Below are 13,646 nucleotides of genomic sequence, written 5' to 3' on the forward strand. Positions count from 1 at the left end.
CCTGCGACCCCGCGACCCGCCGAGCGCCGCCGTGCGAGCGGGCGGGGCAGCTGCGCTGGGCGGCCTGGGACCCCACTGCAGCATCCCTCGGGCCTGCATCCCCGCCTCCCGCCTCTGCTCAGGCCCCTCCGGTTCCCCTCTCTCTCCTCGTGCCCCAGACCGCCTCGGGCGGGAGTGGGTGCAAGTAGTCACCTCCCGCTGGCCAAATGAGGCATGACTGCGACCTCGCCTTTGTGGCCCCGGAGCTCACTTTTCCCCACAGGACAGAACTCATGCTGCTACCCAGGCTCTTAGGCTAGTGTCTTTGTGAAGAGGTTGGTACAGCCCTTTTAGAAGCTAGGAAAACAAAGGCGACATGTAGGGGAAAACACAGGGCAATGTTACCAACAACAGAAGGGCTCTCTGTTCTCAGAGAAGAGGGTTTTCTTTGAGAAATCCATCAGGCATCATGAGCATGGAACTGACATAGGTCCTGTTTAGAGATAAAAAGCAGTCTTTCCGTCGTCCTTCAAGGGCTTCTCAATTTTCCTGTCCACAGGAACCCCTCTCTCCCTTACTATTTACTGTGTCTGGTTGTTTGCCTTTTCTAGTCCTCTTGTTTGGCCTTTTCAGGACCTTAGTTAATATCGTACCTGTCTTTGTGTTATTTGGGGGAAAATCACAGTAGGGAATGTCTGCTGGGCAACTGTTTTCTTACATACATCTGTACATACCTCTTATATGCATGCTGTGGCATCACAGGGCTGACAGGTTACCAACAGACACTGCAGATTATGGTGCAGTGAATTGGTTTATCATCTAGAAAGGAAATGCTGATGACATTACAGTAGTCTTGTATTATCATAGCAGTTGCATATGGCTCTTTACAAATAAAATCCAGTGGAATTAATAATTTGTTTTTGCTGGGGTTTGAACCCCAGGGCCTTGTGTGTGCTAGACAAGTCACTATCACTGAGCCACACTCCCAGACCATAAAAACTTTAATCATAATTTTTATAATACTTCTTGATGGCCCATCTGGAATAAGACATAGACCATTTTTTTTTCTCTTAAAAGAGACATAGCCCTACTTTTTTCTTGAAAGTGTCATAAATTGATAATCGTTATTCATATAATAGTTTGACATACAAAGCCCAGATAAACCGTGAGAAAAGTGACACACCTTGAAAGCTTCTCCCCAACTCACTGGCTTTTTGGAAAAGCAAGATGGTTTACTTCACAGTGATTGATTGATTGGCATAGCCCTTACCAGCCTGTCTCTCAGTTCTTTTTTGCCCCACCGTCATTTCCAAAACTACGATGTACTTTCTCCGAAAGGGACAGTAACGGACCAGGTAACACACCTTAGCTCACCCAGCCTAGGGTTTGCTGGGGACAGCAGTTTGGTGAAGACAGTACAGGCTTGTTTTTCACAGTCGTATGGACATAAGGAAAACAAAGCTGGTGCTTCCCAAGGAGCTTCTACCAGACACTTCACACCCCAGCGAGATTCCATTACTCGGGAACCCTGAACTCATTCTCATAAATGGATTTTATGTTGACTTCCTGCCCGTACTGGGTCAGAGATCGTCATCCTTGGAGGAAGTGCATTGGCTTCTAAAGTGACGTTAGTAGAGGCAGAAAGATCAGCTTTGGGATTATAGATCTTGCTGCCACATTACGGGTCAGTAAATTAGTAGACTACTTGAGTTGACACTTCTGATCCCAGCTTAATGGCTTGATTAACTTATGTCTGCTGTCTTCATTATGGGCTATTTAGCACATTGTTAAACTGGATCTTAGACTTAGGGATTGTTTTTATGTTTACTTTTTGGTTCCTAAGGTTAATCAATATTCATTATAATTTTACTTTTTTTTTTGAACTGAAAGGTTAGATAGATCCTTCTATAAAAAAAATTCAATACATTTATGAGTTGAGGTTGCAAAACTGTCTGCTGAGGAATTTACAACATGCACAAGGATACACAGCAAGAAGTGGCATCACGAGGAGGAAACACACAAATGACTTACACTTGTTAAGGGCTTCTTGCTAGTCACCAGTACCTCTACCATGTTATCTTTCTGTGTGCACATCAGTTGTTAGGCACACTAAATCATGACATCCAGACCTCCATTGATGGCTTGTGTAACCTGCTAGCTAGGTATAGTTAAAACCTGGGCTTTGCCCACCAGAGCGTGTGAATCTCGGGTGCTAGTGGGGAACATTTTTGTGATCAGCATAGCTTAGAAATCAGTCTGTAGACTGTGTTGTTAAATCCACACACCATGCCTTCTTTTCTTGGCTTTCTTGAACTTTGTAGCATATTCCACTGTCGTTGTCATCCTGGTGATTTGGGAATCATCAGTAATCATTCTTTAACCTCACCAGTTGGCAATTAATATATTAATAATGCTGGAGGAAATGACTAGAGAAGCTTGAAACTTATCTGCTCAGACATGCAATTAATTCAGAGGTGTGTACACTGATTCGGGTGGAGCTTCATCAGAACTGAATTGGCTGGCTGGCAGATATTGACAAAAACCAAACCAGCAAGCAAAAATAGAGTCAAACCCAAGAATCACGATTAGGAACTTCTACCAGACGTGGGCTCACTCATTAAATTGAGATTCACAGCTAATTCACAGTCCTCCTTTTGGGGACTAGAAAACTGAGTTCCTTCTGAAGCCATGTATGCATCTCTTAACCCATCACATAACTGAGTGAGTACATGTTGCAAGCTTCTTTAACTTGAAGGGAATTAGGATATTTTTATATATTTAAAACCAAGACTAAAAAGAATGATCAAAAAGCCAAAAGATGATGCCCCAGATCATGGAAGGCTTCTGTATTTGTCAGAAATGATGAATGATCTGACTGTAGGGCTAGGATGCAGACAAGACTGTAGGAGAACAAGGAAGAAGAAGATGGTCAGAACCCTAGAGTAGATCATTTTAAACAAGAATGCTTGAGGATGATATTATCAAAAGGTAAGCTGAAAAACAAATCTCAGTCACAGGACCAAGTTTCAGAGAAAGCACAGTCTTAGTAAAAACAGAATAAAAATAGCATTAGATATGTTAAATAAAATCTGTGAGAGCACCTGCCTTGAAATGCAGCTGCATTTGGTGGTATTAAAAGTCTGCACCAATAGGTAATCCTCTTGAGTCATCTTCTGTGATTATTCAGGGACAAGTGACCACATAGCTGAGGTCTGCCCAGCTCACCAAGCTTTAGGTACACAGATTATTTTGGGTTATGAAGTGTTTGGAGTTCATGCTTACTTGAAATTCAATCTCCTTAGTGCTTTCTTACACCTTTATTTCATTTTCTTAAGCCTTGCCAAAATGTGTGTGTATAGCAACTCAGCCATTCTACAAATTATCTTGATATTTGTGGATTTGTTTGCCTTTGGGAATCTGGTACCATCTTTGCAAAGGTAGAGGATATACTCTAAGTGACTCTTCCTTTAAGTATCTGTTAACCGCCCACCAGAGCCAAGAGCAATGCTTTGTGTTCTGTTCTGCCAATCACTGACCTGAATCAGTTTTCAAATTTGTGTTGTGTAAACGTAAGGGAGTTATTGAAACTTTGTTGGCAAGAGCTTACTAAGTCTGTATTTTCTGAGGAAACGAGAAACAAAAGCAAGATATTTGGCCTTATCAGATGGCAATCTGCAGACGGATTTAAAAATATGAATTTAGTTTAATTAAAAATAAGAATTTTAACTAATTGCTGACTTTGTGGTAAGCTTTGTGCTTAAAGAAAGACTGTGTAAAATAATATGGACCTGCAAAAGCAATTGTCTTCCCGGTATTCAGTTCTGCCTACCTCAGTAGAGGCAGCAGTGTGAACACTGTGGCCAGAAGTGTGGCAGGGTTCAGAGGAGCAGCAGGTTGCATCATCCCTGACCGTTGGAAGCATCTCAGAGACTCCGCACAGGTCAGTTGGCACAGCCTCTGGTGAAGGGAATGCTCTACAGCTCAGGGATTAGTAGCACTGAGCTGAGAGGCCCAAGCCCCTGCTTCACTTGGCCTTCTGCTCCATTACCAGCAGGACACAAGCTCACAACCAGGAAGATGGTGAATCAGGGACAGCAGTATTCGGAAGGTGACATTGAAATGTGGGCGGAAGGGCTTTGCTCTTACTTCTGAATGCCTGTAGCTTACATAGAGGCAACAGACTCAAACCTGTGGAGAATGCTGCTCCCTCAGGAAAATAAAGTCTCTGTTATGCATGATTCGTGTAAAGAGGTGAAGTCAGCTTGGCTGCAAAGATGAGGTGGATGGGACAGAAAAGTGTAGCAGATGAGAGTGTAGCAATCTGAGGAAACTGTAGCTTTCCACTCCACAAGCATCTGTGACACCCATCCCCATGGCGTATGATTTGGAAGCAGCTTTATGCCCCAATGGAACCGTGTATGCAGGATTTCATTTTTCCAACAAGGCAACAAAAGTTACTTTAGCTTATGTAGAATTAACATGTCAAAATTATGGTGAAAATTTAAAATTCAAGAATATATGTCTACAACCTATTTGTCATGGAGCTTCCCTTCCCAAATGAAAGGTTCTAAATACAGCTGTTTAAAACTGAGCACTGGGAAGTAGTCTGAATTGGGAAAGCGTCATTGTACTTCTGATTGCTTCAGCCTTCTTTACCCCAACACATTTCTTTAATGACTTCTTAAGGTATTATGTCAAATTTAACAGTTAATTCTTGGCTAACAAAACAAAAGCAGCCAGTATGAAACTTCTTTTCCATACCATGCTTCATTGAAGAATGTAACATATGTAAGAGAAGCAACTTGACCCTAAGACTATCACACTGTCAAGAGTACATGGAACTAATCATTTACATGAACATCTTAAAAAATTAATTTTTTTTCTTTTTATTTATACTTCGCTCAGGTATCATAGTATGATGGTTAACACTCTAGATTTTGAATGCATAGATTCAAGTTCAAAAAATTAATTTTTATTTTGGTTTTGATGCTTACCTTTGAAAGTTTAGTTACCCATAAGTTGAGTGATATATATATATATGTATATATATACATATATATATATGGATTTTTATTATTTTATAGAAAACAAACTATAAATGTTGTGGCATAAGAAAAGCACATTTTACAGTTTTTTCGATCAGGACTTTAATACCTGTTTTGTTTTACTTAAGGCAAAATATCATTGGGTCTGTGTTTGGATCTGAGGGTTCTAGGGAGTTAGGTGTCTTAAGATCATTCACACTCCTTGGTGCATGCTAGCCCTTTCTCTGTCTTCAGAGCCAGTGATGCAGCAATATTGCATCTTTCTGGACCATGTCCTGTCTCCTAAGTACATCTGGGAAAGAATCAGTGCACATAATGGTTTTCACTATTTGATTGAGCACATGTGAGTTGGTAAGGATTGTCTCAGTTTCATAGTCATTAACTCGAGTTACATTTACAGAGTGCCATTAACATATTTGAAGTATTAGGTTTCCTGTTGATGAGTTGTGAGGATGTGAACACTTGTTGGGGACCACAGTTATATCCAATCTCAATCGTTTATCTCCTAACGATTCTAGTGTGGGTATCTATAGAAGCAGAGACTGAAACAAAAATGCCAGGGCTGCAAGTTTCTTTGTGAGCAACACTGAAATTACTGACCGGTGAGGCAGTAAGATAGGGAATGAAGCCACAGAGAGCTGTAATAGCAATTGGGACACCGAAGCTTCATCCTACTGGGGGATGCTGCGAGAGAATGTGGGATGCGGGTCTAACAGAAGGGAGAGGAGTGTGGCATTTGTTCTCTACGTCCTTGATGGTTCACACTGCTTCCCCTCTCTGGCAGTTTCCACTGGCCCTGCACCAGTGTTCCCCCAGACCAGGGCAATGATCATAGGTGTCCACAGTGTGTAGCTTTCACATGAAGGCGTGAGGTCAAGTTCATGTCGGATTTTGGGAGACAGGTGTATTAACTTACTCATCTCCTAGATTTAATTCTTCATCATGTTTTACTTTCATTTAATGTCCCAGCATTCCTTTGAGATTCCCCTCTTTCTAGTGCTAGAGGCCTCTCTTGCCCTAATCTACAGATCTCTCTCCCACTCTCAACTGTGCTATATTGGGCCTCAAAATATGTTTTTCTGGAACACAGCGTTAAGTGTCATACGAAACAGGCAAGCAAACAAAAGTCTTCATTGAATTCCCATTAACTATAGTCGAACTTAAAAGAAAGTGCTCAGCCGAGCCCCCGGGGTCTTCAATTCTGGCCCCACAGACCTGGTTTTTGTGTCAATTCTTAGCTTCTGCAGTCCCACGTGCGGCAACTTTACCCCACCCCTGCAGAGAGCCTTTGCCTGCTGCCTCTGCTTTGTGGCTGGGATGCTAGCACTCTTCACCTGGACCACGACAGGCTCGCCATCTCACTCCTCATTACTCATCTTGGGACTATTCTTGAATCCATCTCGTGCTTTTCTGTGCCCATACTCTGATCATAGAGTCTCCTTTGCAGGGCTAATGATCTCATCTCTGCCATCCTTGAAGGTGTAGGTGAAATCTTTCCTGTCTTTATTTAGGTCTCCATTTGCCCATCCCAGCTGGAAGTGAGGCATCTCCTGCCTCTGAACTCTTTAAAACTATTTTAGCTTTTATTATTATTATTTTTTGTTCATAATGTTGGCTGTCATTTCATAGAATGGAAGCTAAATCTTCTCAGATTGGTTTCAGTGTCTTTGAAGGACACAGAATGTCCTCCCCCTCATCAGATCTATGAATGCTTTTCTTACAAGGGGAGGGGGGCATTCCAGTTTTGTGTGGCCGTATTTGTAAAACACAAATAATCTGTTTTGGAAAAATATGAACAAAATGACAACTGTAAGGGGAAATGAACGTTTATTATAGTGCAGCTCTCCACTCCAAGACTCTTGAGTGGAATGATGAAAGCAATGAACTTTCCTTTTCATTCCTTCAATCAAGGGGATACAGGGAGAAAACCAACATGTTTAAAACCAAAGCTTCCCTCAGTTTAGTCTGGAAGTCGGGATGTTTCTCCGTGCTTAGCGTATTCAGAGAGAGAAGTTGAGAACCAAAGACCTTTGCCTTTTCAAAACCAATGAAGCACAATTTAGAAGTCTTCGGAGTTTCTCGTTTCAGCATTTTAAATTTCCAAAAGTAATTTTCAAAAGAACCCAGGGTAGAACTCCATTTGGAATTCAAAAAATATGCAGTGGCTCCTTGAAGGCTGGCTTTAATCTTCTCCATCTGAAACAAATCTCTGTTTTCATTTTGATCCCAGGAGTCATAATGGTAAAGTGCCCTGGAGAAGCTTGAGAAGCAAGCAACAGCCAATGAGCTGGCATGGTACTGGCATGCCTGTCTTCCTGTGCATGGCTATGCATTCCAGGGCCTGGGATGTGGTGTGCATGTGTGTGAGTTTGTGTGTATGTGTGCATGCATGCATGTGTGTTGGAAGTTGTACTTCACAGTAGTTTGACCTCGCTGTTCAAGCCAACAAAACTTCTGTACTGCTGTCAGAGAAAGAATATATTTATCTGGTGGTAGCATCATTTACTTATTTCCGACCTTACTGTCACCAGTCAGTTGAGCTAATCGTCAACATATGATGTTACTATTGTATAGTTCTCAGCCCTGGAAGTCTAGAGGATACACGAACCTCACCTGCAGATGTTTCAGAAGAATTGACCGGGCTGTGTTGTAAAAGTAATGTTAGATAACTCCAGTGAGCTGAACTCCTGTGCTCCCATCCACCCTCTGTAGTCTGACATGGACATGGACATGGGGGGCTGTAGAGCTTATAGATCATACGTACAGAAACCATTTGCTCTCCAATTGCAGGCAATTTAAGAGCTGAGCAAGCAGATCCGGCAGTATTAAGAGAAATGGCTCCCATCCATACGACATGAGTTCCAACTGAATTTCAGGTCTCCCGACTGCTCGACCATAGTCCTTCCTGTTTAAAGTGTGGTTCTCGGACCAGTAGTGCCACTTGAGAGCTTATTAAAAATGCCGAGTGTCAGGCTGTCCTCCTGACCTCTCGAGTCAGAGTCTGTTTAAAGAACTTCCACAGACGACTTGCAGTCCAAGTCTTTTGAGAAACGCCAGCCTTCGCCTTTGCTTCAACTGCCATGTTTGAGAGCCTTACCCGAGTCTCCAGAATTTAGCACAGTAGTCTGGGACAAGATGTGTAACTGCTGTATTTTGGAATGCATTTTGGCTATGATGTGATGTGTTAGACTTGTCTTCGAAGTACTCTTCAGTGTATGGATTTGCTTATACTTTCTGTATATGTTCAACATCGCAACGTCATGAACCGCAATTGAATACTTACTTGATACTGCGTGCTGTGACTGAAGGAGTAATTGAGACACTTCCTAGGATCTCACCATCTGGTTAATGGAAATGGCCAATAAAGAGATGCGACAGTATTGTGGGGTAAAAGTCACAATGAGAAAGAACACTGTGACTCAAGGGTACATGGTGTTTGTGGTGAGAACATGGAGGAAGAACACTGAGTTCAGACTTTGGCATGACCTTGGGATGTTAAATCCAATTTGAAATAATGAGGACTGCAGATGGCAACGAGGAGGAGGAGTCAGCTGAGTGGTCAAGTTAGAGGGATGTGGACAAGAGAGAGCAGCTTTAGCAAAAGCCTAGCACACAGACACCTCACTCTGTGTATCAAAATAGAAGGGAAACCACACACTAGGTGTGGGTGATCTGATGGTCCATAGAAAGATGGTCTTGTGCAGGGCAGAAAAGAGACATGATGATCTTCTTATCCCCCGGGCTTCAGAAGTAGAGGAAATAATTTTTCAAACAAGAGGAACATCCAGACACAGCTTTGATTCATGAATTATTAGTAAACTCCATAAGCACTACAGGCTAGAATGTGGTGGTCCTGGTGTTGTGTTCATTTGGTCCATTTCTTTACACATCCAATGGCAGTCTAATGCTGAGAACCAGCAAGAAAGAAACATCACTGTAGTCCAGAGAGAGGCAAACAGTTCTGTAACCTTACAGAAACACTCTCCTTGAGAGGAGATGGTCCAAGATGGTAACCAGTAGCCACATGTGACTGTGGATGGAGCTCTCGAAATGTGGCCAGTGAAACCGAGTTGTGTTCAGTGAACAGGACACCAGATTTCAAAGACATACAAAAACTTCAACTTTTACATTAATTTCTTAGGGAAATAATACTTTGACTACATTGGGAGTTCATATTAAAATATAATATTATTAAAAAATAATAGTACTACATATTAAAAATAGTTTCACCCTTTACTTTTTGAATGTAGCTACTGGTGGGTTAGTGATTATGTATGTGGCTTACGTAGACTTCTGTGGGAAGGCTACTTAAACATAAAGTTACTTTTACTCCCACCCTAGAAACATACTCCCAATTCAGTATGTGGCTCCAGGTAACCTAGAAGTGGTTTTGGTTTTTTTAATGATTATGCAAAATTAGAATAAAGTCAGACAACAACTGAAGAATCTCCTTCCTATAGTATTTAAGTTTTTAAATTTTTCCCCTTACTCTTAAACAGTCTTGCGGGTGCTTTTATGGCTCGGATTTGCAGTTATGGGATGTGCACAGCTCCTTTCGTCTAAAGCCTGAATAAAATGCCATTGTCAAACACACCCCCTCTAATCTGCGTTATGTGACATACACTTGGTGGCACCGAGCTTTAGGTTCTGTTTCCAGTTTGGTGCCGATGTGAAGGCTCCAGTTAATGAGAGCGTTGTGTGAGTGTTTGTGTTCCGGGACGAAAGGCTCCTGGAATGTGCCTTGGAGCTTTAGATAAATTCTGCACAGGGAATCAAGTGACATGTTCAAATTAACTGTGGCCAGACACATCCACACGATATGAATATCAATGTTGGAGTCTTGCTCAAATTAGGGTTCTTGGAATCAAGGATAAGTGCCATCTTGCCCAGCAGTCAAAACCACTGTATTTCACTCTTCACCGGGACGCGGCAGTTCAGGATCTGTCTGCATTGAACTCTGCTGTGAGATGTCATTTAGAATATGTATCTTAACCCATTTGGCGGGAACTCCTTCAATGGCCTAAAAATTTCAGACCTTAGTTTTGAGGGCTTTGAAAAATAATCCTACTGTTCTGTATTTAAATAAAAAGCATATTGTGATCATTTATTATTTGTGCATGAGGTGGGTGGTGGTAGTAGTGCTATCTGTGCCATGATGAACTCATGGTCAGAGGACAGCTTATGGGGATGGATTTCTCCTTCTGCCGTGTGGATCCTTGGGACCAACTCGTCATTAGACTTGGTAGGAGTGTGCTATTACCCACTGAGCCATCCCGCTGGACCCGGTCCTACTGTTTTTTTTTTTTTTTTTTTTTTTATTTACAATACAGACATGGTTTACTGGGGGAAACTATGGAGTATAAGCTGTTGGTTTTATCATCAGTAGACAGTGTCCATGTTTCACCAATTAATGGTCAAGCAGACCAGTGCACGAGAAGCAGCCATGTAAGTCCAGTTCCCTGCATTCCTGTCTCTTCACAAATTGCTTCTCAAAAGTCAGTGCACCAAAGTCTGATTCCTTTATTGGCTAATTCATGAACTGGACAACCTGCCAAATCATTATTTATCAGAGTTTCCTCGTTTCCCCTGAAAATCTTGTAGAATTATCAAGTGCTTTGGGAACACTTCCAAGGGTTTGCCCTGCCTCTTCTTTGCCTTGCCTGCGGCATTTTAACCACCTGTTGGGCTCTACCTCAGTTCAGTGTGCTCTGCGTTTTTTTCAGATTTCTCTCACTTTGGGGAATTTGCAGTTATGTATTGCGATCTGCAGTGTTGGGCTTGTCTTACAAACTGATGAATTCTTAAGTTATAAAAAGGGGATGAATTCCTGCAATCCAAGTCAGTGTTTCTCTTGCCTGTTGGCTTTTGTGCCGTTTTGATTCCTAGATTTGTGAATCTAGTGGGTGAATCAAATGGATTTCCTGAAGCACAGTCTTAGCATGTTGGAACCAGCTGAAATGGACACATACAAAATGACAGCTAAATAATGTGGACTGGCAAGTATCCTGCACATGAAACAAAAACTAAATGGAATAGGAGAAACTTAAACTGGTTTCAATGTGTTGTTAGGGGGAATTGGCCTGTCTCATGCAGCACAATCCATTAGAAACTTAAAGATGGCCGGGTGGTGGTGGCGCACGCCTTTAATCCCAGCACTCGGGAGGCAGAGACAGGCGGATCTCTGTGAGTTCGAGGTCAGCCTGGTCTACAAAGCTAGTTCCAGGACAGGCTCCAAAGCCACAGAGAAACCCTGTCTCGAAAAACAAAAAAAAAAAAAAAAGAAACTTAAAGATGAAGAAAGGTTGTGGAATCTCTTGCTGGCTTCTTCCAACTTGTGGCTAGTTTGTTAAGTCAAAAGGAAGTACAATTACTAGTGGTTGTAGAGAAGTTGGAGTGCCAGGAAGGATTTTATAACAGGCTTTGCTCTTAGGAATGTCAATTTGCAATGTTAATTACAGTCAAAATGAGCTGAAGTTCCTAGGAGTTGTTGCTGTGGAGACAAAGTGAAAATCAGTCAGGTGAAATAAAGGTAAACCTCTGAGAGCTTGCACTGTAGCTGAGTGGGAGGAGGGCTTGCCCAGCACACACCAAGCCCTGGCTTCAATCGCCAGACTCACACGAATGGACTGTGGTGACTCCTGCCTACAGTCTTAGTGCCTGAGAATCAGAGGCCGAAGGATTAGAAGTTCAAGTTTATCCTTGACTCCTCAGTAAGTTTGAAGTCCTCTTGGGATATATGAGACCCTACCTCCAAAATTAATTACTAAATTTATCTTTAAAACTTGTAATTATTCTGGACATTTGATTCTATAAAGGTTACAGATATTTTAAAAATTAATTCTTGGTAAATTTACCAAATTCAAGGTATTTCACATTCATTATTCGGTAAAAATGACATTTCATGATTGGGTAGTCAACTGCTCTAAACTTTGCTTGTCTTGCTCTGGATGAAGCTGATGGATGAGACTGCTCTTTAGGGACTTTATAGGCCCGTGTAAGGTACCACGCAGTACCTCACACAGCTGTTTAGGTGCTGTCCCCTTTTGTTGGACATGACTAGGCTTTTAGTCAACTCTCTGCAAAATCATGTTAGTTTTCTGGGCTATAACCTTCTCAATTTGAAAGTGAAGGGTTTGACTAAATTCTGAGATTTCCCTCCACCCAAAGAATTCTATGGTGTTCAAACCAAACACGAGTGCAAGCTATCTCTGGTCTACTGGACCAAGACACATGCAGATCTCAAGACCGCTGCGGTCTGGGCTCCAGACGTGGACAGAATTCAGAACTAACATCATTGAGTAGCTCCTGCTGGCGAGGATCAGCCCTCCACAGCATGTGCTTGGGCTGGGTCCTGTCGGACTTGTGGCCTGAGCAACGGTGTGGCTGTGGGAAGAACTGCTTCGTGTATGCCCAGAGCCATGAGTTCAGTGCTCACTACATCCTGTTTCTTGATCCTCTGGCATGCAGGGAGATGCTGAGCATCCCTGAAGTGGACTGGGTTCAGGCTGAAATGTTCCTAAGCATGGGTGACCTGCTGGTTCCTGCTGGCTTCCATCCCACTCAGATATTTTTGTTGTTGTTGATTACCATTATTAAGCATTTATTTGGCAACCCTAAATAGTCTGCCATTTACCAACAGGAAGTGAGCATACCATCTGTCCTTTTACAGCTCCTGGACATTCTGTGCAGAGCAGGTCCTTATTCCGTCTGGACCACGTCATACATGTGAATTCAAATTAGTTTGAATAATAAGTCACTTTTTTAAAAAAAAAGAGCAACCCCCAAAAGCCTGTGTTAAAAATAGCTACTGCCAAATTTAAAATGCTATAGAAAAAGTTCAGTCTTTCTTCTTGGTACTTTATAACATTAGAGATTTTCCCTAAACACAGCACAGTTTTACAAATACAGTGAAATGTGCATGCAGCCAGCACTTTCAGCTCTAGGCTGCCCGCATCTCCATACATAACATTGTCTCCCTGTCTTCAGAAGTTCTAAGCGAAGTCAAAAGCACACCCTTCCTTACATTTCCTTTTGTAAAATGCAGCACACCTCCGCCCATGCCCAGGGGAAGAAAGAGACAACTGCATGCTGGAGGAGCCATTGGCAGAGCACACTGCAATCTTTCCCTTAGGCTCACAGGGGATGCGGATTTAACGCATGGGCAAAACACTCCATCCCTAGAGGGTCCAGGACCCATAATCCTGCCTTGAAAATACCTCCATACTAATTGTTGCAGCCAAGTAGACATGGAGGCTTCCTGCACAGATGACTGGCTGCACTCAGAGAAACTTTGTTTTTTATTTTCTAAAACACCCATATTTGGGGGAATGTTTCATATGTTCCCTTAAGCTCAGAAAATAAAAAAAAAAAAAAGAGGAGCAAGATAAACCCAAGTGTCCTTAATGTATTTCAATTTTAGTGGCAATAATTATTAGAATGCTTACTAATACATCTACATGCAAGAATATACACACCTAGAAATATATACAAATTGCTTTAAATTCTGACATCTGAAAACTCAAATTTCACAAATTGATAAATTACAAATTGGTTAATCCATATTACCAAAGTATGAACTTTCTTTAAGTAACTGTGTCCTTGGTTAATTTAAAATACTTTCAA

At 42.0% G+C, this 13,646-nt stretch overlaps 1 long non-coding RNA gene across 1 annotated transcript in view; it reads left to right on the forward strand.

Moving 5' to 3' along the window:
* Positions 1 to 13,646, forward strand: part of LOC113458416 — a 218,483-nt gene that overhangs the window by 270 nt on the left and 204,567 nt on the right. The gene's annotated exons all lie outside the window — the stretch shown is intronic.

This window comes from Microtus ochrogaster, unplaced genomic scaffold (assembly GCF_000317375.1).
Source record: "Microtus ochrogaster isolate Prairie Vole_2 unplaced genomic scaffold, MicOch1.0 UNK22, whole genome shotgun sequence".
In the NCBI taxonomy this organism is placed as follows: Eukaryota; Metazoa; Chordata; class Mammalia; order Rodentia; family Cricetidae; genus Microtus; species Microtus ochrogaster.